The sequence below is a fragment of the Ambystoma mexicanum genome, unplaced genomic scaffold (genome assembly GCF_040938575.1).
Source record: "Ambystoma mexicanum isolate Mex_15411 unplaced genomic scaffold, UKY_AmexF1_1 Mex_scaf89, whole genome shotgun sequence".
In the NCBI taxonomy this organism is placed as follows: Eukaryota; Metazoa; Chordata; class Amphibia; order Caudata; family Ambystomatidae; genus Ambystoma; species Ambystoma mexicanum.
This window is the reverse complement of record NW_027182509.1, coordinates 539,025-562,783: the sequence shown is the minus strand read 5'-3', so window position 1 is coordinate 562,783 and position 23,759 is coordinate 539,025. Positions and strand designations below refer to the sequence as shown.

At 52.9% G+C, this 23,759-nt stretch overlaps 4 non-coding genes across 4 annotated transcripts; all 4 read right to left on the bottom strand.

The window, feature by feature from the left end:
* Window positions 1-1,488: 1,488 nt before the first annotated feature.
* On the bottom strand, window positions 1,489-1,570 carry TRNAL-AAG (transfer RNA leucine (anticodon AAG)). Its single transcript has one exon. It is a non-coding gene; the product is annotated as a tRNA-Leu (tRNA).
* A 10,773-nt stretch (window positions 1,571-12,343) lies between these two features.
* Window positions 12,344-12,425, bottom strand: TRNAL-AAG (transfer RNA leucine (anticodon AAG)). The gene has a single exon. It is a non-coding gene; the product is annotated as a tRNA-Leu (tRNA).
* A 4,265-nt stretch (window positions 12,426-16,690) lies between these two features.
* On the bottom strand, window positions 16,691-16,772 carry TRNAL-AAG (transfer RNA leucine (anticodon AAG)). Its single transcript has one exon. It is a non-coding gene; the product is annotated as a tRNA-Leu (tRNA).
* Window positions 16,773-22,511: 5,739 nt separating this feature from the next.
* TRNAL-AAG (transfer RNA leucine (anticodon AAG)) lies at window positions 22,512-22,593 on the bottom strand. The gene has a single exon. It is a non-coding gene; the product is annotated as a tRNA-Leu (tRNA).
* Between the last annotated feature and the right edge of the window lie 1,166 nt (window positions 22,594-23,759).

Below are 23,759 nucleotides of genomic sequence, written 5' to 3'. Positions count from 1 at the left end.
TCAACGTTACGTTCTTCTTTAAAATGCAAGGCCAGGAAAAGTGGCAGCGGTGGGATTTGAACCCACGCCTCCGAAGAGACTGGAGCCTTAATCCAGCGCCGGCCACGCTACCTTCCTGCTAGCCGCCGAAAGCGGAACTTGACCCGTTGCCCGGCCCGCTTTAGTGCTTTGCCTTTTCTCCTTGGAAAGTCTGGAGACAGGCAGTGGAAGGGCAGGCAAACTGTCAGGTGCGCAGAGGAGGGGAGACCATGAGGCAAGGTGGGAGATGGGGGCAAGAAGTGAGAAAAAAACGAATCGCAAGCTGGGGCAGGTTTCGGAAAGTGAAGCCGAAAAGGGGCTTAGCATGCAGCCCAGGGGTTTCTTTGACTGTCCTAAGCCCACAGGGACTTTGCCGTCCTCAGCTCATGAGACTTGAGATGGGTAGCTTGATTTGCTGAGGAAAGGCGGGATGACAGGTTCAACTCTGGAGTCAAACATAGCCCGGAACGATCACCTTAAACTGAGTTTTAAGCCTGGTGCCGATAAAAAGAAAGAAATTAGCCTTAGATCGGGCAAGCCGTTTGACGGGGGAAAATGAGACCCCCTAGGCCATCTAGGTGGTCGCTGGATGCTGTGCAGACATCAGCAGCTGTTCATTTCGTGCCCTCACGTCTCCTCGTTAGTATAGTGGTCAGTATCCCCGCCTGTCACGCGGGAGACCGGGGTGACGGGGAGGTTAAACCTTTTCTGGATTTTTTTTAGTTCTTGACAAATATTCTTGAAGATTAGGTTGAGTCAAGTAGGGAATGGGTGCCAGGAACTGACTCTTTAAGAAAAAAGCACCGGCAACGCTAGTCATCGTACAATATTTGTGCACAATTGCTTACATTAGGCGGCCGGTCCGCTTTATTGAGTCCCCCTCAGCACCATTTAGTGCTCCTGTTGTCTGCGAAGTCCAAATTGTAACCCTGAATCAGTTCCTCTTCTGACCCTTTGTATCATGTTACATGACGAGTAATGATCACCTGTTAGCTTTATCCCTAATTATAACTCTCACTCTTTCCCTGCATCTAACCCTAGCTCTAATCCCATCATTAACCTTGGTCCGGGCACACGCGTGAACCCTTACTCTCATCTCAGCCTCTCCTGGTGATACATCACACCTGGGATCGTTTGCTCCCTGTGGGCTGTGGGAAATTTGCTACCAGCACGCCCTGGAAGTGGGGCTCATTCCGCTGCAACGGGAGGTCTTCCCAGGACGCGTCACAGCTCAACGCAAGAGCTCCTGGGTTTCGAAGGCTCTTGCAGCAAGCCTTCACAAAGCAGCAGGGAGCGCCGTTCCAGATGGGAAACTTGAGACTGGATGTCCAGAAAAGCAAGACGTCAGAAGCGAAACCTTTTTCCTGCAGGGTGTGGCATACCATCCGCTTGCTCATTGCGACAGAGGTGGCACTAATGAAGGAAGAGGTCAACGTTACGTTCTTCTTTAAAATGCAAGGCCAGGAAAAGTGGCAGCGGTGGGATTTGAACCCACGCCTCCGAAGAGACTGGAGCCTTAATCCAGCGCCTTAGACCGCTCGGCCACGCTACCTTCCTGCTAGCCGCCGAAAGCGGAACTTGACCCGTTGCCCGGCCCGCTTTAGTGCTTTGCCTTTTCTCCTTGGAAAGTCTGGAGACAGGCAGTGGAAGGGCAGGCAAACTGTCAGGTGCGCAGAGGAGGGGAGACCATGAGGCAAGGTGGGAGATGGGGGCTGTTACCCGGGACTCAAGGGGTTAACGCTCGTGAGCCCCCTCCGTTGGAAAGGCGGAGTTTGACTGGGCAAGGGGGTTATGGGGCACGTGCGCTGCGAGTGGCAGTTCCAGTTTGGTTGTGAAAGAATAAAGAAGTTCCTCTTATCTCTCCGTGTGTGCGTCCTTCATTTGGGCCTAGATCCCTAGGCAACATTTGGCGACGAGGATCTCTCCCGCGCACCGGAGTCCTCCTCCTACGGCAGTCCGCCTGTGGTGGCCGATCCAGCGAGCCCCCTCCTCCTGCTCCACCTCCGCGCAACACGGCACTCCGCCGAATCCGCCTTGCCGGACCTCCTCCGTCGAACCTCCGCGGAAGCGACCCCGCCCGCGCACCCGTGGGCCTTCTCTCCCAGGCGCCATGAGCACCTCCAACCCGGGGTCCAGCCAGGGCTCGCCTCAACTGCCACGGGTGGCGAAGTCGATTCAACTACGACTGCCCCCGCCGTTCACTATGACTCCTCAGGCCACCAAAGGCCCCAGATGGACCGACTGGATGGACGATTTTCGACACTTCGTGAGAGGTTCCGGCGACGGGGACTCCCCCAATATGAGAGACATTTTCCTTAACCTGGTAGGGGGAGAGATCAAAACGGTCGTCAAGGCCATTCCGCCCACAGACCAGGACACTTTTCCCAAGCTGATCGGCGCTTTGGACAAACTGCTTATCATCGAAGTCAATCGGGACTATGAAAGATACCTGTTCAATCAATGCACCCAACTCCCGCAAGAGACCGTCGACGAATTCATCACACGTCTACGGGTGAAAGGGGCGAACTGCCAATTTGATGCGTTCTCGTTAGAGGAAGCTATCCGGCTGAGGGTGATCGAGGGATGCCTCTCCCCCGCACTCAAGAAACAGCTCCTCAAGAAACCGCTCACCATGCCCGAGGTCAGTGAACTCGCCCGCATCCACGAGAGGGTGGATGCGCAGGCCTCAGCCATGGGCCATTCCAACAACGCGAAAGTGGACTCAGGGGAATTCGTGGCCGCCATACTGCCCCCCCGTCAAGGCGACAGGGGCCCTCAGCCATATAGACCACCGATTGCCCCGTCGATGTCAACCCCGCGTCTGCAAAGACAGTGCTACCGCTGCGGGATGTCCTTCCCCCACTCAGGGTCTTGCCCTGCCCTGTCCCAGCGATGTACCAACTGCGGGAGAGAAGGACACTTTCACTCCGTTTGCAGGGAGGGCGTACCATTTCCACCGATGCGGCCCCAGGCGGCCCCCAGAATGCCGTTCCGCCCGCAACCCCTGCAATACAGCCAGCCGAGACCATATCAACAGGGCCTCGGCCAGAGGCGTTACGTTCGTGCGATGGACGAATACCTAGCGGCAGGATATGCCCCTCCGTATGACCAGGCCGAACAGCCCAGACATTTCACAGACGAATACGACAACCCGCCTGCAGAATACAGGCCGGAAACCCTCTGCCAAGACGACCAGGCGGCGGCCTACTACGCGCCGCAGGACCACTACGACCAGGATGAGTTCGTGAACCTCATCCTCGACAACAAAGAGGCCAGGGAGGCCCCGCAGATCCCGCTCAAGATGGCGAATTGCCAATTTCAATTTATGATCGACTCTGGGGCCACAGTGAACATCATGGGTGAACAAGACTACGCCAAGATACCATGCCCGCCACAGCTCAGTCCGTCTCGCTCCAGAATCTTCCAGTGGGGTGCCGCCACCCCGCTCCAAACGGTGGGTCAATTCACCCAGTGCCTTCTCCTGAACGGGCGGCAAGTCGATGCGACCATTCACGTGATACGGTCCCTCGCCAAGAGCCGATGCCTCCTTAGCTACTACACGGCGTCGCACCTCGGACTGATCGAAATTCACGTGAATGCGGGAGACGTGATCACTGCCGCAGCGGCCAAACCCGGCCAGGGGAACACGGTAGATGCGATTGCCTATCATCAAACTCAATCGCTCGTCTCACAAGAAGACATCGCGGAGGCCTTCCCCAAGCTCTGCGTGGGGCTAGGAAAACTACAGGGACCCCCCATCCGGCTCCACATTGACCCCAACGTGCGTCCAGTGCCGCAACATCCCAGAAGGGTCGGATTCCACCTTCAGGAGACAGTTTCGGAGGCGCTCCAGCAACTGCTCCGCGACGACATTATTGAACCGGCGACGGGGCCGACGCCGTGGGTGTCCCCCCTTGTGGTGGTACCCAAGGAAGGGGGTAAGATCCGCTTGTGTGTGGACATGCGGGTGGCCAACACGGCGATTCAACGGGAGCGACACCCGGGACCATGTATTGAGGACATGATTGTGCTGCTGAACAGTGCCCAAATGTTCTCCAAACTGGACTTAAATCAGGGATACCATCAGCTGGAGCTCCACCCTGATTCCCGGCCCATAACCACGTTTGCGACACACGATGGGCTCTTTAGATACCGGAGGCTGAACTTTGGAATCTCATCTGCCGCTGAGATCTTCCAGGAAACTATACGCCAGATCATCCGACCTATCAAGGGGGCTCTCAATTACAGCGACGACATTCTCGTCTTTGGATCGTCCAAGGAATCCCATGACAGGGCTCTACACGACACATGCGAAGCCCTTCAGAGTGCCGGCCTCACGCTCAACATATCAAAATGCCGGTTCAGCAGAACAAAACTCAAGTTCTTTGGACATATCTTCTCCAAGGACGGCATGCTGCCTGACCCTGAGAAGGTCGAGACGATCACCAACCTCGCCGAGCCCCGACAAGTGGCGGACGTCCGCTCGTTCCTTGGCATGGCAGGATACTGTGCGAGGTACATCCCCCACTATGCCTCCATCACAGACCCGCTGAGGAAACTGCTACAGAAGGAGTCGCCGTTTGAATGGACACAGGCCTGCCAACAGGCTTTCGCGGACATCAAGCAAGCCCTCGCCGAGGCTCATCGCCTCGCATATTTTAACCCACAGTGGCACACCGAGGTGGTAGTCGACGCCAGCCCCGTAGGCCTCGGCGCCATTCTGGCCCAAACCAGTGGCGCGGATGTTAACCCCAGACACGTGATTGCATACGCGAGCCGAGCGCTATCAACACCTGAACTAGCCTACTCCCAAGCCGAGAAGGAGAGCTTGGCAGCCGTCTGGGCGTGTGAGCATTTTCATAACTTTATAATCGGAAAGAAGTTTACGCTGATCACCGATCATCAGGCACTCCTCTCATTGTTTGGGAACCCGCATACCAAGATGCCACCGAGGATCGAGAGGTGGGGCATCCGCCTCCAGGAATATGATTACGATATCGTACACCGCCCGGGGGGCGACCTTAACCCCGCTGACTACCTCTCCCGACACCCAGTAGGGGCCCCGCTGGCACGGAAGGGTGACGTTGCGTATGTGCAATATGTGGCGGCTCAGGCGCTGCCCCCGGCACTATCACTTGAAAGGGTAGCGGCCGCATCGGCAGCCGATCCCACGACAGCCCTGGCGATCAGCCTCACGACGGCCAACAAGTGGAAAGATCACCAGAGAGCCACCCTAGCTCACCCGGGCGTGAACAAGCAAGAAATCGAACGGCTAGCCAGGGTCCATGGTGAACTGGCGGTAAAGGACGATAACATTCTGCTCAGAGGGTGCAGGATCGTCATCCCTGCCACACTCAGGAGCGAGGTGGTCAGCATAGCGCACGAAGGTCACAGGGGAGCGGAGAACACAAAGAAGCAGCTCAGATGCCATGTGTGGTTCCCCTTCCTGGACGCAGCTGTGGACGAGTGGGTGAAGAACTGCCACGCCTGTCAGTGCACAGCCCCTGCAGAACGTCCACCCCCGCTCCAACACACTCAAATACCTGAGCACCCATGGGAACGAGTAGCCATGGATTTTTACGGGCCCACTGAAGCGGGCGACTACATTCTGCTCTTCGTGGATGAACACTCAAGATTCCCGATTGCCAAGAGAGTCAGTTCCACAGCGTTCTCTCAAGTTGCGGCAACGATAGAAGAGGTCTTTAGTGAGTGGGGGATCCCCAAGTGGGTCAAATCCGACAACGGACCACCGTTCTGTGGACACGAATTTGGGACATTGGCAGAGCACCTGGGGTTCAGGCACATGAAGATCACACCACGTCACCCCCAGGCTAATGGAATGGCGGAGCGATTTATGGGATCGATTAAGAAGACCATTCAGAGGGCACGGCTGGACGCCGTTGATACACACCAAGCGCTATGCCGCTTGTTAAGAGACTACAGGAACACTCCTCACGAGGTCACAAATAAGACGCCTGCAGAGCTCATGTTCAGATATGTGGTGCGAACTCGCATCCCGAGGAGTACGGTGCAGGCTGAGCCGGCCGACCAAGATCTGCTCCAGAGAGATGCGGTGGCAAAAGAGGTTGCGAGGCGTCGCACCGATGCACGAAGAGGAGCGGTGCTGCCGGAGCTCCAGGTGGGAGACGAAGTCCTGGTACAGCAGCCGGCAAGCAGGAAGACAGACCCGCGGTTTGCTCCAAGCCCCATGAGGATTGTTGCCATGAAAGGCACGATGGTGACGGCGGAAGATGAGAACAGGACCATCACCAGAAACTGTCAGCAGTTCAGGCCATATACAAGGAGAGAGCCCACGGAAGGAACCCAAAGGGCACTTTCACCGGAACCACGGATGCCGAGGGATGATGAGTGGTTTCCCCCGGAAGGGGACCCCCGGGACATGGCCCAGAGTGAAGTGATTGAAGAGGAGCCTGATCTGGGGACTCGAGGTGAGAGGCCGAGACGGCTCATAAAGAAGCCGATGAGACTTGTTGAAGAGTGTTGAGTTATTTGTTGAGACACAGCGTGTCAAGTTGATGTTTGGACATATTGTCCGGGGGTAGTGTTACCCGGGACTCAAGGGGTTAACGCTCGTGAGCCCCCTCCGTTGGAAAGGCGGAGTTTGACTGGGCAAGGGGGTTATGGGGCACGTGCGCTGCGAGTGGCAGTTCCAGTTTGGTTGTGAAAGAATAAAGAAGTTCCTCTTATCTCTCCGTGTGTGCGTCCTTCATTTGGGCCTAGATCCCTAGGCAACAGGGGCAAGAAGTGAGAAAAAAACGAATCGCAAGCTGGGGCAGGTTTCGGAAAGTGAAGCCGAAAAGGGGCTTAGCATGCAGCCCAGGGGTTTCTTTGACTGTCCTAAGCCCACAGGGACTTTGCCGTCCTCAGCTCATGAGACTTGAGATGGGTAGCTTGATTTGCTGAGGAAAGGCGGGATGACAGGTTCAACTCTGGAGTCAAACATAGCCCGGAACGATCACCTTAAACTGAGTTTTAAGCCTGGTGCCGATAAAAAGAAAGAAATTAGCCTTAGATCGGGCAAGCCGTTTGACGGGGGAAAATGAGACCCCCTAGGCCATCTAGGTGGTCGCTGGATGCTGTGCAGACATCAGCAGCTGTTCATTTCGTGCCCTCACGTCTCCTCGTTAGTATAGTGGTCAGTATCCCCGCCTGTCACGCGGGAGACCGGGGTTCCGACGGGGAGGTTAAACCTTTTCTGGATTTTTTTTAGTTCTTGACAAATATTCTTGAAGATTAGGTTGAGTCAAGTAGGGAATGGGTGCCAGGAACTGACTCTTTAAGAAAAAAGCACCGGCAACGCTAGTCATCGTACAATATTTGTGCACAATTGCTTACATTAGGCGGCCGGTCCGCTTTATTGAGTCCCCCTCAGCACCATTTAGTGCTCCTGTTGTCTGCGAAGTCCAAATTGTAACCCTGAATCAGTTCCTCTTCTGACCCTTTGTATCATGTTACATGACGAGTAATGATCACCTGTTAGCTTTATCCCTAATTATAACTCTCACTCTTTCCCTGCATCTAACCCTAGCTCTAATCCCATCATTAACCTTGGTCCGGGCACACGCGTGAACCCTTACTCTCATCTCAGCCACTCCTGGTGATACATCACACCTGGGATCGTTTGCTCCCTGTGGGCTGTGGGAAATTTGCTACCAGCACGCCCTGGAAGTGGGGCTCATTCCGCTGCAACGGGAGGTCTTCCCAGGACGTGTCACAGCTCAACGCAAGAGCTCCTGGGTTTCGAAGGCTCTTGCAGCAAGCCTTCACAAAGCAGCAGGGAGCGCCGTTCCAGATGGGAAACTTGAGACTGGATGTCCAGAAAAGCAAGACGTCAGAAGCGAAACCTTTTTCCTGCAGGGTGTGGCATACCATCCGCTTGCTCATTGCGACAGAGGTGGCACTAATGAAGGAAGAGGTCAACGTTACGTTCTTCTTTAAAATGCAAGGCCAGGAAAAGTGGCAGCGGTGGGATTTGAACCCACGCCTCCGAAGAGACTGGAGCCTTAATCCAGCGCCTTAGACCGCTTGGCCACGCTACCTTCCTGCTAGCCGCCGAAAGCGGAACTTGACCCGTTGCCCGGCCCGCTTTAGTGCTTTGCCTTTTCTCCTTGGAAAGTCTGGAGACAGGCAGTGGAAGGGCAGACAAACTGTCAGGTGCGCAGAGGAGGGGAGACCATGTGGCAAGGTGGGAGATGGGGGCAAGAAGTGAGAAAAAAACGAATCGCAAGCTGGGGCAGGTTTCGGAAAGTGAAGCCGAAAAGGGGCTTAGCATGCAGCCCAGGGGTTTCTTTGACTGTCCTAAGCCCACAGGGACTTTGCCGTCCTCAGCTCATGAGACTTGAGATGGGTAGCTTGATTTGCTGAGGAAAGGCGGGATGACAGGTTCAACTCTGGAGTCAAACATAGCCCGGAACGATCACCTTAAACTGAGTTTTAAGCCTGGTGCCGATAAAAAGAAAGAAATTAGCCTTAGATCGGGCAAGCCGTTTGACGGGGGAAAATGAGACCCCCTAGGCCATCTAGGTGGTCGCTGGATGCTGTGCAGACATCAGCAGCTGTTCATTTCATGCCCTCACGTCTCCTCGTTAGTATAGTGGTCAGTATCCCCGCCTGTCACGCGGGAGACCGGGCGGGGAGGTTAAACCTTTTCTGGATTTTTTTTAGTTCTTGACAAATATTCTTGAAGATTAGGTTGAGTCAAGTAGGGAATGGGTGCCAGGAACTGACTCTTTCAGAAAAAAGCACCGGCAACGCTAGTCATCGTACAATATTTGTGCACAATTGCTTACATTAGGCGGCCGGTCCGCTTTATTGAGTCCCCCTCAGCACCATTTAGTGCTCCTGTTGTCTGCGAAGTCCAAATTGTAACCCTGAATCAGTTCCTCTTCTGACCCTTTGTATCATGTTACATGACGAGTAATGATCACCTGTTAGCTTTATCCCTAATTATAACTCTCACTCTTTCCCTGCATCTAACCCTAGCTCTAATCCCATCATTAACCTTGGTCCGGGCACACGCGTGAACCCTTACTCTCATCTCAGCCTCTCCTGGTGATACATCACACCTGGGATCGTTTGCTCCCTGTGGGCTGTGGGAAATTTGCTACCAGCACGCCCTGGAAGTGGGGCTCATTCCGCTGCAACGGGAGGTCTTCCCAGGACACGTCACAGCTCAACGCAAGAGCTCCTGGGTTTCGAAGGCTCTTGCAGCAAGCCTTCACAAAGCAGCAGGGAGCGCCGTTCCAGATGGGAAACTTGAGACTGGATGTCCAGAAAAGCAAGACGTCAGAAGCGAAACCTTTTTCCTGCAGGGTGTGGCATACCATCCGCTTGCTCATTGCGACAGAGGTGGCACTAATGAAGGAAGAGGTCAACGTTACGTTCTTCTTTAAAATGCAAGGCCAGGAAAAGTGGCAGCGGTGGGATTGGAACCCACGCCTCCGAAGAGACTGGAGCCTTAATCCAGCGCCTTAGACCGCTCCGCCACGCTACCTTCCTGCTAGCCGCCGAAAGCGGAACTTGACCCGTTGCCCGGCCCGCTTTAGTGCTTTGCCTTTTCTCCTTGGAAAGTCTGGAGACAGGCAGTGGAAGGGCAGGCAAACTGTCAGGTGCGCAGAGGAGGGGAGACCATGAGGCAAGGTGGGAGATGGGGGCAAGAAGTGAGAAAAAAACGAATCGCAAGCTGGGGCAGGTTTCGGAAAGTGAAGCCGAAAAGGGGCTTAGCATGCAGCCCAGGGGTTTCTTTGACTGTCCTAAGCCCACAGGGACTTTGCCGTCCTCAGCTCATGAGACTTGAGATGGGTAGCTTGATTTGCTGAGGAAAGGCGGGATGACAGGTTCAACTCTGGAGTCAAACATAGCCCGGAACGATCACCTTAAACTGAGTTTTAAGCCTGGTGCCGATAAAAAGAAAGAAATTAGCCTTAGATCGGGCAAGCCGTTTGACGGGGGAAAATGAGACCCCCTAGGCCATCTAGGTGGTCGCTGGATGCTGTGCAGACATCAGCAGCTGTTCATTTCATGCCCTCACGTCTCCTCGTTAGTATAGTGGTCAGTATCCCCGCCTGTCACGCGGGAGACCGAGGTTAAACCTTTTCTGGATTTTTTTTAGTTCTTGACAAATATTCTTGAAGATTAGGTTGAGTCAAGTAGGGAATGGGTGACAGGAACTGACTCTTTCAGAAAAAAGCACCGGCAACGCTAGTCATCGTACAATATTTGTGCACAATTGCTTACATTAGGCGGCCGGTCCGCTTTATTGAGTCCCCCTCAGCACCATTTAGTGCTCCTGTTGTCTGCGAAGTCCAAATTGTAACCCTGAATCAGTTCCTCTTGTGACCCTTTGTATCATGTTACATGACGAGTAATGATCACCTGTTAGCTTTATCCCTAATTATAACTCTCACTCTTTCCCTGCATCTAACCTAGCTCTAATCCCATCATTAACCTTGGTCCGGGCACACGCGTGAACCCTTACTCTCATCTCAGCCTCTCCTGGTGATACATCACACCTGGGATCGTTTGCTCCCTGTGGGCTGTGGGAAATTTGCTACCAGCACGCCCTGGAAGTGGGGCTCATTCCGCTGCAACGGGAGGTCTTCCCAGGACGCGTCACAGCTCAACGCAAGAGCTCCTGGGTTTCGAAGGCTCTTGCAGCAAGCCTTCACAAAGCAGCAGGGAGCGCCGTTCAAGATGGGAAACTTGAGACTGGATGTCCAGAAAAGCAAGACGTCAGAAGCGAAACCTTTTTCCTGCAGGGTGTGGCATACCATCCGCTTGCTCATTGCGACAGAGGTGGCACTAATGAAGGAAGAGGTCAACGTTACGTTCTTCTTTAAAATGCAAGGCCAGGAAAAGTGGCAGCGGTGGGATTTGAACCCACGCCTCCGAAGAGACTGGAGCCTTAATCCAGCGCCGGCCACGCTACCTTCCTGCTAGCCGCCGAAAGCGGAACTTGACCCGTTGCCCGGCCCGCTTTAGTGCTTTGCCTTTTCTCCTTGGAAAGTCTGGAGACAGGCAGTGGAAGGGCAGGCAAACTGTCAGGTGCGCAGAGGAGGGGAGACCATGAGGCAAGGTGGGAGATGGGGGCAAGAAGTGAGAAAAAAACGAATCGCAATCTGGGGCAGGTTTCGGAAAGTGAAGCCGAAAAGGGGCTTAGCATGCAGCCCAGGGGTTTCTTTGACTGTCCTAAGCCCACAGGGACTTTGCCGTCCTCAGCTCATGAGACTTGAGATGGGTAGCTTGATTTGCTGAGGAAAGGCGGGATGACAGGTTCAACTCTGGAGTCAAACATAGCCCGGAACGATCACCTTAAACTGAGTTTTAAGCCTGGTGCCGATAAAAAGAAAGAAATTAGCCTTAGATCGGGCAAGCCGTTTGACGGGGGAAAATGAGACCCCCTAGGCCATCTAGGTGGTCGCTGGATGCTGTGCAGACATCAGCAGCTGTTCATTTCGTGCCCTCACGTCTCCTCGTTAGTATAGTGGTCAGTATCCCCGCCTGTCACGCGGGAGACCGGGGCGACGGGGAGGTTAAACCTTTTCTGGATTTTTTTTAGTTCTTGACAAATATTCTTGAAGATTAGGTTGAGTCAAGTAGGGAATGGGTGCCAGGAACTGACTCTTTAAGAAAAAAGCACCGGCAACGCTAGTCATCGTACAATATTTGTGCACAATTGCTTACATTAGGCGGCCGGTCCGCTTTATTGAGTCCCCCTCAGCACCATTTAGTGCTCCTGTTGTCTGCGAAGTCCAAATTGTAACCCTGAATCAGTTCCTCTTCTGACCCTTTGTATCATGTTACATGACGAGTAATGATCACCTGTTAGCTTTATCCCTAATTATAACTCTCACTCTTTCCCTGCATCTAACCCTAGCTCTAATCCCATCATTAACCTTGGTCCGGGCACACGCGTGAACCCTTACTCTCATCTCAGCCTCTCCTGGTGATACATCACACCTGGGATCGTTTGCTCCCTGTGGGCTGTGGGAAATTTGCTACCAGCACGCCCTGGAAGTGGGGCTCATTCCGCTGCAACGGGAGGTCTTCCCAGGACGCGTCACAGCTCAACGCAAGAGCTCCTGGGTTTCGAAGGCTCTTGCAGCAAGCCTTCACAAAGCAGCAGGGAGCGCCGTTCCAGATGGGAAACTTGAGACTGGATGTCCAGAAAAGCAAGACGTCAGAAGCGAAACCTTTTTCCTGCAGGGTGTGGCATACCATCCGCTTGCTCATTGCGACAGAGGTGACACTAATGAAGGAAGAGGTCAACGTTACGTTCTTCTTTAAAATGCAAGGCCAGGAAAAGTGGCAGCGGTGGGATTTGAACCCACGCCTCCGAAGAGACTGGAGCCTTAATCCAGCGCCTTAGACCGCTCGGCCACGCTACCTTCCTGCTAGCCGCCGAAAGCGGAACTTGACCCGTTGCCCGGCCCGCTTTAGTGCTTTGCCTTTTCTCCTTGGAAAGTCTGGAGACAGGCAGTGGAAGGGCAGGCAAACTGTCAGGTGCGCAGAGGAGGGGAGACCATGAGGCAAGGTGGGAGATGGGGGCAAGAAGTGAGAAAAAAACGAATCGCAAGCTGGGGCAGGTTTCGGAAAGTGAAGCCGAAAAGGGGCTTAGCATGCAGCCCAGGGGTTTCTTTGACTGTCCTAAGCCCACAGGGACTTTGCCGTCCTCAGCTCCTGAGACTTGAGATGGGTAGCTTGATTTGCTGAGGAAAGGCGGGATGACAGGTTCAACTCTGGAGTCAAACATAGCCCGGAACGATCACCTTAAACTGAGTTTTAAGCCTGGTGCCGATAAAAAGAAAGAAATTAGCCTTAGATCGGGCAAGCCGTTTGACGGGGGAAAATGAGACCCCCTAGGCCATCTAGGTGGTCGCTGGATGCTGTGCAGACATCAGCAGCTGTTCATTTCGTGCCCTCACGTCTCCTCGTTAGTATAGTGGTCAGTATCCCCGCCTGTCACGCGGGAGACCCGACGGGGAGGTTAAACCTTTTCTGGATTTTTTTTAGTTCTTGACAAATATTCTTGAAGATTAGGTTGAGTCAAGTAGGGAATGGGTGCCAGGAACTGACTCTTTAAGAAAAAAGCACCGGCAACGCTAGTCATCGTACAATATTTGTGCACAATTGCTTACATTAGGCGGCCGGTCCGCTTTATTGAGTCCCCCTCAGCACCATTTAGTGCTCCTGTTGTCTGCGAAGTCCAAATTGTAACCCTGAATCAGTTCCTCTTCTGACCCTTTGTATCATGTTACATGACGAGTAATGATCACCTGTTAGCTTTATCCCTAATTATAACTCTCACTCTTTCCCTGCATCTAACCCTAGCTCTAATCCCATCATTAACCTTGGTCCGGGCACACGCGTGAACCCTTACTCTCATCTCAGCCTCTCCTGGTGATACATCACACCTGGGATCGTTTGCTCCCTGTGGGCTGTGGGAAATTTGCTACCAGCACGCCCTGGAAGTGGGGCTCATTCCGCTGCAACGGGAGGTCTTCCCAGGACACGTCACAGCTCAACGCAAGAGCTCCTGGGTTTCGAAGGCTCTTGCAGCAAGCCTTCACAAAGCAGCAGGGAGCGCCGTTCCAGATGGGAAACTTGAGACTGGATGTCCAGAAAAGCAAGACGTCAGAAGCGAAACCTTTTTCCTGCAGGGTGTGGCATACCATCCGCTTGCTCATTGCGACAGAGGTGGCACTAATGAAGGAAGAGGTCAACGTTACGTTCTTCTTTAAAATGCAAGGCCAGGAAAAGTGGCAGCGGTGGGATTTGAACCCACGCCTCCGAAGAGACTGGAGCCTTAATCCAGCGCCTTAGACCGCTCCGCCACGCTACCTTCCTGCTAGCCGCCGAAAGCGGAACTTGACCCGTTGCCCGGCCCGCTTTAGTGCTTTGCCTTTTCTCCTTGGAAAGTCTGGAGACAGGCAGTGGAAGGGCAGGCAAACTGTCAGGTGCGCAGAGGAGGGGAGACCATGAGGCAAGGTGGGAGATGGGGGCAAGAAGTGAGAAAAAAACGAATCGCAAGCTGGGGCAGGTTTCGGAAAGTGAAGCCGAAAAGGGGCTTAGCATGCAGCCCAGGGGTTTCTTTGACTGTCCTAAGCCCACAGGGACTTTGCCGTCCTCAGCTCATGAGACTTGAGATGGGTAGCTTGATTTGCTGAGGAAAGGCGGGATGACAGGTTCAACTCTGGAGTCAAACATAGCCCGGAACGATCACCTTAAACTGAGTTTTAAGCCTGGTGCCGATAAAAAGAAAGAAATTAGCCTTAGATCGGGCAAGCCGTTTGACGGGGGAAAATGAGACCCCCTAGGCCATCTAGGTGGTCGCTGGATGCTGTGCAGACATCAGCAGCTGTTCATTTCATGCCCTCACGTCTCCTCGTTAGTATAGTGGTCAGTATCCCCGCCTGTCACGCGGGAGACCGAGGTTAAACCTTTTCTGGATTTTTTTTAGTTCTTGACAAATATTCTTGAAGATTAGGTTGAGTCAAGTAGGGAATGGGTGACAGGAACTGACTCTTTCAGAAAAAAGCACCGGCAACGCTAGTCATCGTACAATATTTGTGCACAATTGCTTACATTAGGCGGCCGGTCCGCTTTATTGAGTCCCCCTCAGCACCATTTAGTGCTCCTGTTGTCTGCGAAGTCCAAATTGTAACCCTGAATCAGTTCCTCTTGTGACCCTTTGTATCATGTTACATGACGAGTAATGATCACCTGTTAGCTTTATCCCTAATTATAACTCTCACTCTTTCCCTGCATCTAACCTAGCTCTAATCCCATCATTAACCTTGGTCCGGGCACACGCGTGAACCCTTACTCTCATCTCAGCCTCTCCTGGTGATACATCACACCTGGGATCGTTTGCTCCCTGTGGGCTGTGGGAAATTTGCTACCAGCACGCCCTGGAAGTGGGGCTCATTCCGCTGCAACGGGAGGTCTTCCCAGGACGCGTCACAGCTCAACGCAAGAGCTCCTGGGTTTCGAAGGCTCTTGCAGCAAGCCTTCACAAAGCAGCAGGGAGCGCCGTTCAAGATGGGAAACTTGAGACTGGATGTCCAGAAAAGCAAGACGTCAGAAGCGAAACCTTTTTCCTGCAGGGTGTGGCATACCATCCGCTTGCTCATTGCGACAGAGGTGGCACTAATGAAGGAAGAGGTCAACGTTACGTTCTTCTTTAAAATGCAAGGCCAGGAAAAGTGGCAGCGGTGGGATTTGAACCCACGCCTCCGAAGAGACTGGAGCCTTAATCCAGCGCCGGCCACGCTACCTTCCTGCTAGCCGCCGAAAGCGGAACTTGACCCGTTGCCCGGCCCGCTTTAGTGCTTTGCCTTTTCTCCTTGGAAAGTCTGGAGACAGGCAGTGGAAGGGCAGGCAAACTGTCAGGTGCGCAGAGGAGGGGAGACCATGAGGCAAGGTGGGAGATGGGGGCAAGAAGTGAGAAAAAAACGAATCGCAAGCTGGGGCAGGTTTCGGAAAGTGAAGCCGAAAAGGGGCTTAGCATGCAGCCCAGGGGTTTCTTTGACTGTCCTAAGCCCACAGGGACTTTGCCGTCCTCAGCTCATGAGACTTGAGATGGGTAGCTTGATTTGCTGAGGAAAGGCGGGATGACAGGTTCAACTCTGGAGTCAAACATAGCCCGGAACGATCACCTTAAACTGAGTTTTAAGCCTGGTGCCGATAAAAAGAAAGAAATTAGCCTTAGATCGGGCAAGCCGTTTGACGGGGGAAAATGAGACCCCCTAGGCCATCTAGGTGGTCGCTGGATGCTGTGCAGACATCAGCAGCTGTTCATTTCGTGCCCTCACGTCTCCTCGTTAGTATAGTGGTCAGTATCCCCGCCTGTCACGCGGGAGACCGGGGCGACGGGGAGGTTAAACCTTTTCTGGATTTTTTTTAGTTCTTGACAAATATTCTTGAAGATTAGGTTGAGTCAAGTAGGGAATGGGTGCCAGGAACTGACTCTTTAAGAAAAAAGCACCGGCAACGCTAGTCATCGTACAATATTTGTGCACAATTGCTTACATTAGGCGGCCGGTCCGCTTTATTGAGTCCCCCTCAGCACCATTTAGTGCTCCTGTTGTCTGCGAAGTCCAAATTGTAACCCTGAATCAGTTCCTCTTCTGACCCTTTGTATCATGTTACATGACGAGTAATGATCACCTGTTAGCTTTATCCCTAATTATAACTCTCACTCTTTCCCTGCATCTAACCCTAGCTCTAATCCCATCATTAACCTTGGTCCGGGCACACGCGTGAACCCTTACTCTCATCTCAGCCTCTCCTGGTGATACATCACACCTGGGATCGTTTGCTCCCTGTGGGCTGTGGGAAATTTGCTACCAGCACGCCCTGGAAGTGGGGCTCATTCCGCTGCAACGGGAGGTCTTCCCAGGACGCGTCACAGCTCAACGCAAGAGCTCCTGGGTTTCGAAGGCTCTTGCAGCAAGCCTTCACAAAGCAGCAGGGAGCGCCGTTCCAGATGGGAAACTTGAGACTGGATGTCCAGAAAAGCAAGACGTCAGAAGCGAAACCTTTTTCCTGCAGGGTGTGGCATACCATCCGCTTGCTCATTGCGACAGAGGTGGCACTAATGAAGGAAGAGGTCAACGTTACGTTCTTCTTTAAAATGCAAGGCCAGGAAAAGTGGCAGCGGTGGGATTTGAACCCACGCCTCCGAAGAGACTGGAGCCTTAATCCAGCGCCTTAGACCACTCGGCCACGCTACCTTCCTGCTAGCCGCCGAAAGCGGAACTTGACCCGTTGCCCGGCCCGCTTTAGTGCTTTGCCTTTTCTCCTTGGAAAGTCTGGAGACAGGCAGTGGAAGGGCAGGCAAACTGTCAGGTGCGCAGAGGAGGGGAGACCATGAGGCAAGGTGGGAGATGGGGGCAAGAAGTGAGAAAAAAACGAATCGCAAGCTGGGGCAGGTTTCGGAAAGTGAAGCCGAAAAGGGGCTTAGCATGCAGCCCAGGGGTTTCTTTGACTGTCCTAAGCCCACAGGGACTTTGCCGTCCTCAGCTCATGAGACTTGAGATGGGTAGCTTGATTTGCTGAGGAAAGGCGGGATGACAGGTTCAACTCTGGAGTCAAACATAGCCCGGAACGATCACCTTAAACTGAGTTTTAAGCCTGGTGCCGATAAAAAGAAAGAAATTAGCCTTAGATCGGGCAAGCCGTTTGACGGGGGAAAATGAGACCCCCTAGGCCATCTAGGTGGTCGCTGGATGCTGTGCAGACATCAGCAGCTGTTCATTTCGTGCCCTCACGTCTCCTCGTTAGTATAGTGGTCAGTATCCCCGCCTGTCACGCGGGAGACCCGACGGGGAGGTTAAACCTTTTCTGGATTTTTTTTAGTTCTTGACAAATATTCTTGAAGATTAGGTTGAGTCAAGTAGGGAATGGGTGCCAGGAACTGACTCTTTAAGAAAAAAGCACCGGCAACGCTAGTCATCGTACAATATTTGTGCACAATTGCTTACATTAGGCGGCCGGTCCGCTTTATTGAGTCCCCCTCAGCACCATTTAGTGCTCCTGTTGTCTGCGAAGTCCAAATTGTAACCCTGAATCAGTTCCTCTTCTGACCCTTTGTATCATGTTACATGACGAGTAATGATCACCTGTTAGCTTTATCCCTAATTATAACTCTCACTCTTTCCCTGCATCTAACCCTAGCTCTAATCCCATCATTAACCTTGGTCCGGGCACACGCGTGAACCCTTACTCTCATCTCAGCCTCTCCTGGTGATACATCACACCTGGGATCGTTTGCTCCCTGTGGGCTGTGGGAAATTTGCTACCAGCACGCCCTGGAAGTGGGGCTCATTCCGCTGCAACGGGAGGTCTTCCCAGGACGTGTCACAGCTCAACGCAAGAGCTCCTGGGTTTTGAAGGCTCTTGCAGCAAGCCTTCACAAAGCAGCAGGGAGCGCCGTTCCAGATGGGAAACTTGAGACTGGATGTCCAGAAAAGCAAGACGTCAGAAGCTAAACCTTTTTCCTGCAGGGTGTGGCATACCATCCGCTTGCTCATTGCGACAGAGGTGGCACTAATGAAGGAAGAGGTCAACGTTACGTTCTTCTTTAAAATGCAAGGCCAGGAAAAGTGGCAGCGGTGGGATTTGAACCCACGCCTCCGAAGAGACTGGAGCCTTAATCCAGCGCCTTAGACCGCTTGGCCACGCTACCTTCCTGCTAGCCACCGAAAGCGGAACTTGACCCGTTGCCCGGCCCGCTTTAGTGCTTTGCCTTTTCTCCTTGGAAAGTCTGGAGACAGGCAGTGGAAGGGCAGACAAACTGTCAGGTGCGCAGAGGAGGGGAGACCATGAGGCAAGGTGGGAGATGGGGGCAAGAAGTGAGAAAAAAACGAATCGCAAGCTGGGGCAGGTTTCGGAAAGTGAAGCCGAAAAGGGGCTTAGCATGCAGCCCAGGGGTTTCTTTGACTGTCCTAAGCCCACAGGGACTTTGCCGTCCTCAGCTCATGAGACTTGAGATGGGTAGCTTGATTTGTTGAGGAAAGGCGGGATGACAGGTTCAACTCTGGAGTCAAACATAGCCCGGAACGATCACCTTAAACTGAGTTTTAAGCCTGGTGCCGATAAAAAGAAAGAAATTAGCCTTAGATCGGGCAAGCCGTTTGACGGGGGAAAATGAGACCCCCTAGGCCATCTAGGTGGTCGCTGGATGCTGTGCAGACATCAGCAGCTGTTCATTTCATGCCCTCACGTCTCCTCGTTAGTATAGTGGTCAGTATCCCCGCCTGTCACGCGGGAGACCGGGCGCGGAGGTTAAACCTTTTCTGGATTTTTTTTAGTTCTTGACAAATATTCTTGAAGATTAGGTTGAGTCAAGTAGGGAATGGGTGCCAGGAACTGACTCTTTCAGAAAAAAGCACCGGCAACGCTAGTCATCGTACAATATTTGTGCACAATTGCTTACATTAGGCGGCCGGTCCGCTTTATTGAGTCCCCCTCAGCACCATTTAGTGCTCCTGTTGTCTGCGAAGTCCAAATTGTAACCCTGAATCAGTTCCTCTTCTGACCCTTTGTATCATGTTACATGACGAGTAATGATCACCTGTTAGCTTTATCCCTAATTATAACTCTCACTCTTTCCCTGCATCTAACCCTAGCTCTAATCCCATCATTAACCTTGGTCCGGGCACACGCGTGAACCCTTACTCTCATCTCAGCCTCTCCTGGTGATACATCACACCTGGGATCGTTTGCTCCCTGTGGGCTGTGGGAAATTTGCTACCAGCACGCCCTGGAAGTGGGGCTCATTCCGCTGCAACGGGAGGTCTTCCCAGGACGCGTCACAGCTCAACGCAAGAGCTCCTGGGTTTCGAAGGCTCTTGCAGCAAGCCTTCACAAAGCAGCAGGGAGCGCCGTTCCAGATGGGAAACTTGAGGCTGGATGTCCAGAAAAGCAAGACGTCAGAAGCGAAACCTTTTTCCTGCAGGGTGTGGCATACCATCCGCTTGCTCATTGCGACAGAGGTGGCACTAATGAAGGAAGAGGTCAACGTTACGTTCTTCTTTAAAATGCAAGGCCAGGAAAAGTGGCAGCAGTGGGATTTGAACCCACGCCTCCGAAGAGACTGGAGCCTTAATCCAGCGCCTTAGACCGCTCGGCCACGCTACCTTCCTGCTAGCCGCCGAAAGCGGAACTTGACCCGTTGCCCGGCCCGCTTTAGTGCTTTGCCTTTTCTCCTTGGAAAGTCTGGAGACAGGCAGTGGAAGGGCAGGCAAACTGTCAGGTGCGCAGAGGAGGGGAGACCATGAGGCAAGGTGGGAGATGGGGGCAAGAAGTGAGAAAAAAACGAATCGCAAGCTGGGGCAGGTTTCGGAAAGTGAAGCCGAAAAGGGGCTTAGCATGCAGCCCAGGGGTTTCTTTGACTGTCCTAAGCCCACAGGGACTTTGCCGTCCTCAGCTCATGAGACTTGAGATGGGTAGCTTGATTTGCTGAGGAAAGGCGGGATGACAGGTTCAACTCTGGAGTCAAACATAGCCCGGAACGATCACCTTAAACTGAGTTTTAAGCCTGGTGCCGATAAAAAGAAAGAAATTAGCCTTAGATCGGGCAAGCCGTTTGACGGGGGAAAATGAGACCCCTAGGCCATCTAGGTGGTCGCTGGATGCTGTGCAGACATCAGCAGCTGTTCATTTCGTGCCCTCACGTCTCCTCGTTAGTATAGTGGTCAGTATCCCCGCCTGTCACGCGGGAGACCGGGGCGACGGGGAGGTTAAACCTTTTCTGGATTTTTTTTAGTTCTTGACAAATATTCTTGAAGATTAGGTTGAGTCAAGTAGGGAATGGGTGCCAGGAACTGACTCTTTAAGAAAAAAGCACCGGCAACGCTAGTCATCGTACAATATTTGTGCACAATTGCTTACATTAGGCGGCCGGTCCGCTTTATTGAGTCCCCCTCAGCACCATTTAGTGCTCCTGTTGTCTGCGAAGTCCAAATTGTAACCCTGAATCAGTTCCTCTTCTGACCCTTTGTATCATGTTACATGACGAGTAATGATCACCTGTTAGCTTTATCCCTAATTATAACTCTCACTCTTTCCCTGCATCTAACCCTAGCTCTAATCCCATCATTAACCTTGGTCCGGGCACACGCGTGAACCCTTACTCTCATCTCAGCCTCTCCTGGTGATACATCACACCTGGGATCGTTTGCTCCCTGTGGGCTGTGGGAAATTTGCTACCAGCACGCCCTGGAAGTGGGGCTCATTCCGCTGCAACGGGAGGTCTTCCCAGGACGCGTCACAGCTCAACGCAAGAGCTCCTGGGTTTCGAAGACTCTTGCAGCAAGCCTTCACAAAGCAGCAGGGAGCGCCGTTCCAGATGGGAAACTTGAGACTGGATGTCCAGAAAAGCAAGACGTCAGAAGCGAAACCTTTTTCCTGCAGGGTGTGGTATACCATCCGCTTGCTCATTGCGACAGAGGTGGCACTAATGAAGGAAGAGGTCAACGGTACGTTCTTCTTTAAAATGCAAGGCCAGGAAAAGTGGCAGCGGTGGGATTTGAACCCACGCCTCCGAAGAGACTGGAGCCTTAACCCAGCGCCTTAGACCGCTTGGCCACGCTACCTTCCTGCTAGCCGCCGAAAGCGGAACTTGACCCGTTGCCCGGCCCGCTTTAGTGCTTTGCCTTTTCTCCTTGGAAAGTCTGGAGACAGGCAGTGGAAGGGCAGGCAAACTGTCAGGTGCGCAGAGGAGGGGAGACCATGAGGCAAGGTGGGAGATGGGGGCAAGAAGTGAGAAAAAAACGAATCGCAAGCTGGGGCAGGTTTCGGAAAGTGAAGCCGAAAAGGGGCTTAGCATGCAGCCCAGGGGTTTCTTTGACTGTCCTAAGCCCACAGGGACTTTGCCGTCCTCAGCTCATGAGACTTGAGATGGGTAGCTTGATTTGCTGAGGAAAGGCGGGATGACAGGTTCAACTCTGGAGTCAAACATAGCCCGGAACGATCACCTTAAACTGAGTTTTAAGCCTGGTGCCGATAAAAAGAAAGAAATTAGCCTTAGATCGGGCAAGCCGTTTGACGGGGGAAAATGAGACCCCCTAGGCCATCTAGGTGGTCGCTGGATGCTGTGCAGACATCAGCAGCTGTTCATTTCATGCCCTCACGTCTCCTCGTTAGTATAGTGGTCAGTATCCCCGCCTGTCACGCGGGAGACCCCGACGGGGAGGTTAAACCTTTTTTTGGATTTTTTTTAGTTCTTGACAAATATTCTTGAAGATTAGGTTGAGTCAAGTAGGGAATGGGTGCCAGGAACTGACTCTTTCAGAAAAAAGCACCGGCAACGCTAGTCATCGTACAATATTTGTGCACAATTGCTTACCTTAGGCGGCCGGTCCGCTTTATTGAGTCCCCCTCAGCACCATTTAGTGCTCCTGTTGTCTGCGAAGTCCAAATTGTAACCCTGAATCAGTTCCTCTTCTGACCCTTTGTATCATGTTACATGACGAGTAATGATCACCTGTTAGCTTTATCCCTAATTATAACTCTCACTCTTTCCCTGCATCTAACCCTAGCTCTAATCCCATCATTAACCTTGGTCCGGGCACACGCGTGAACCCTTACTCTCATCTCAGCCTCTCCTGGTGATACATCACACCTGGGATCGTTTGCTCCCTGTGGGCTGTGGGAAATTTGCTACCAGCACGCCCTGGAAGTGGGGCTCATTCCGCTGCAACGGGAGGTCTTCCCAGGACGCGTCACAGCTCAACGCAAGAGCTCCTGGGTTTCGAAGGCTCTTGCTGCAAGCCTTCACAAAGCAGCAGGGAGCGCCGTTCCAGATGGGAAACTTGAGACTGGATGTCCAGAAAAGCAAGACGTCAGAAGCGAAACCTTTTTCCTGCAGGGTGTGGCATACCATCCGCTTGCTCATTGCGACAGAGGTGGCACTAATGAAGGAAGAGGTCAACGTTACGTTCTTCTTTAAAATGCAAGGCCAGGAAAAGTGGCAGCGGTGGGATTTGAACCCACGCCTCCGAAGAGACTGGAGCCTTAATCCAGCGCCTTAGACCGCTCGGCCACGCTACCTTCCTGCTAGCCGCCGAAAGCGGAACTTGACCCGTTGCCCGGCCCGCTTTAGTGCTTTGCCTTTTCTCCTTGGAAAGTCTGGAGACAGGCAGTGGAAGGGCAGGCAAACTGTCAGGTGCGCAGAGGAGGGGAGACCATGAGGCAAGGTGGGAGATGGGGGCAAGAAGTGAGAAAAAAACGAATCGCAAGCTGGGGCAGGTTTCGGAAAGTGAAGCCGAAAAGGGGCTTAGCATGCAGCCCAGGGGTTTCTTTGACTGTCCTACGCCCACAGGGACTTTGCCGTCCTCAGCTCATGAGACTTGAGATGGGTAGCTTGATTTGCTGAGGAAAGGCGGGATGACAGGTTCAACTCTGGAGTCAAACATAGCCCGGAACGATCACCTTAAACTGAGTTTTAAGCCTGGTGCCGATAAAAAGAAAGAAATTAGCCTTAGATCGGGCAAGCCGTTTGACGGGGGAAAATGAGACCCCCTAGGCCATCTAGGTGGTCGCTGGATGCTGTGCAGACATCAGCAGCTGTTCATTTCGTGCCCTCACGTCTCCTTGTTAGTATAGTGGTCAGTATCCCCGCCTGTCACGCGGGAGACCGGGGTTCAATTCCACGACGGGGAGGTTAAACCTTTTCTGGATTTTTTTTAGTTCTTGACAAATATTCTTGAAGATTAGGTTGAGTCAAGTAGGGAATGGGTGCCAGGAACTGACTCTTTAAGAAAAAAGCACCGGCAACGCTAGTCATCGTACAATATTTGTGCACAATTGCTTACATTAGGCGGCCGGTCCGCTTTATTGAGTCCCCCTCAGCACCATTTAGTGCTCCTGTTGTCTGCGAAGTCCAAATTGTAACCCTGAATCAGTTCCTCTTCTGACCCTTTGTATCATGTTACATGACGAGTAATGATCACCTGTTAGCTTTATCCCTAATTATAACTCTCACTCTTTCCCTGCATCTAACCCTAGCTCTAATCCCATCATTAACCTTGGTCCGGGCACACGCGTGAACCCTTACTCTCATCTCAGCCACTCCTGGTGATACATCACACCTGGGATCGTTTGCTCCCTGTGGGCTGTGGGAAATTTGCTACCAGCACGCCCTGGAAGTGGGGCTCATTCCGCTGCAACGGGAGGTCTTCCCAGGACGTGTCACAGCTCAACGCAAGAGCTCCTGG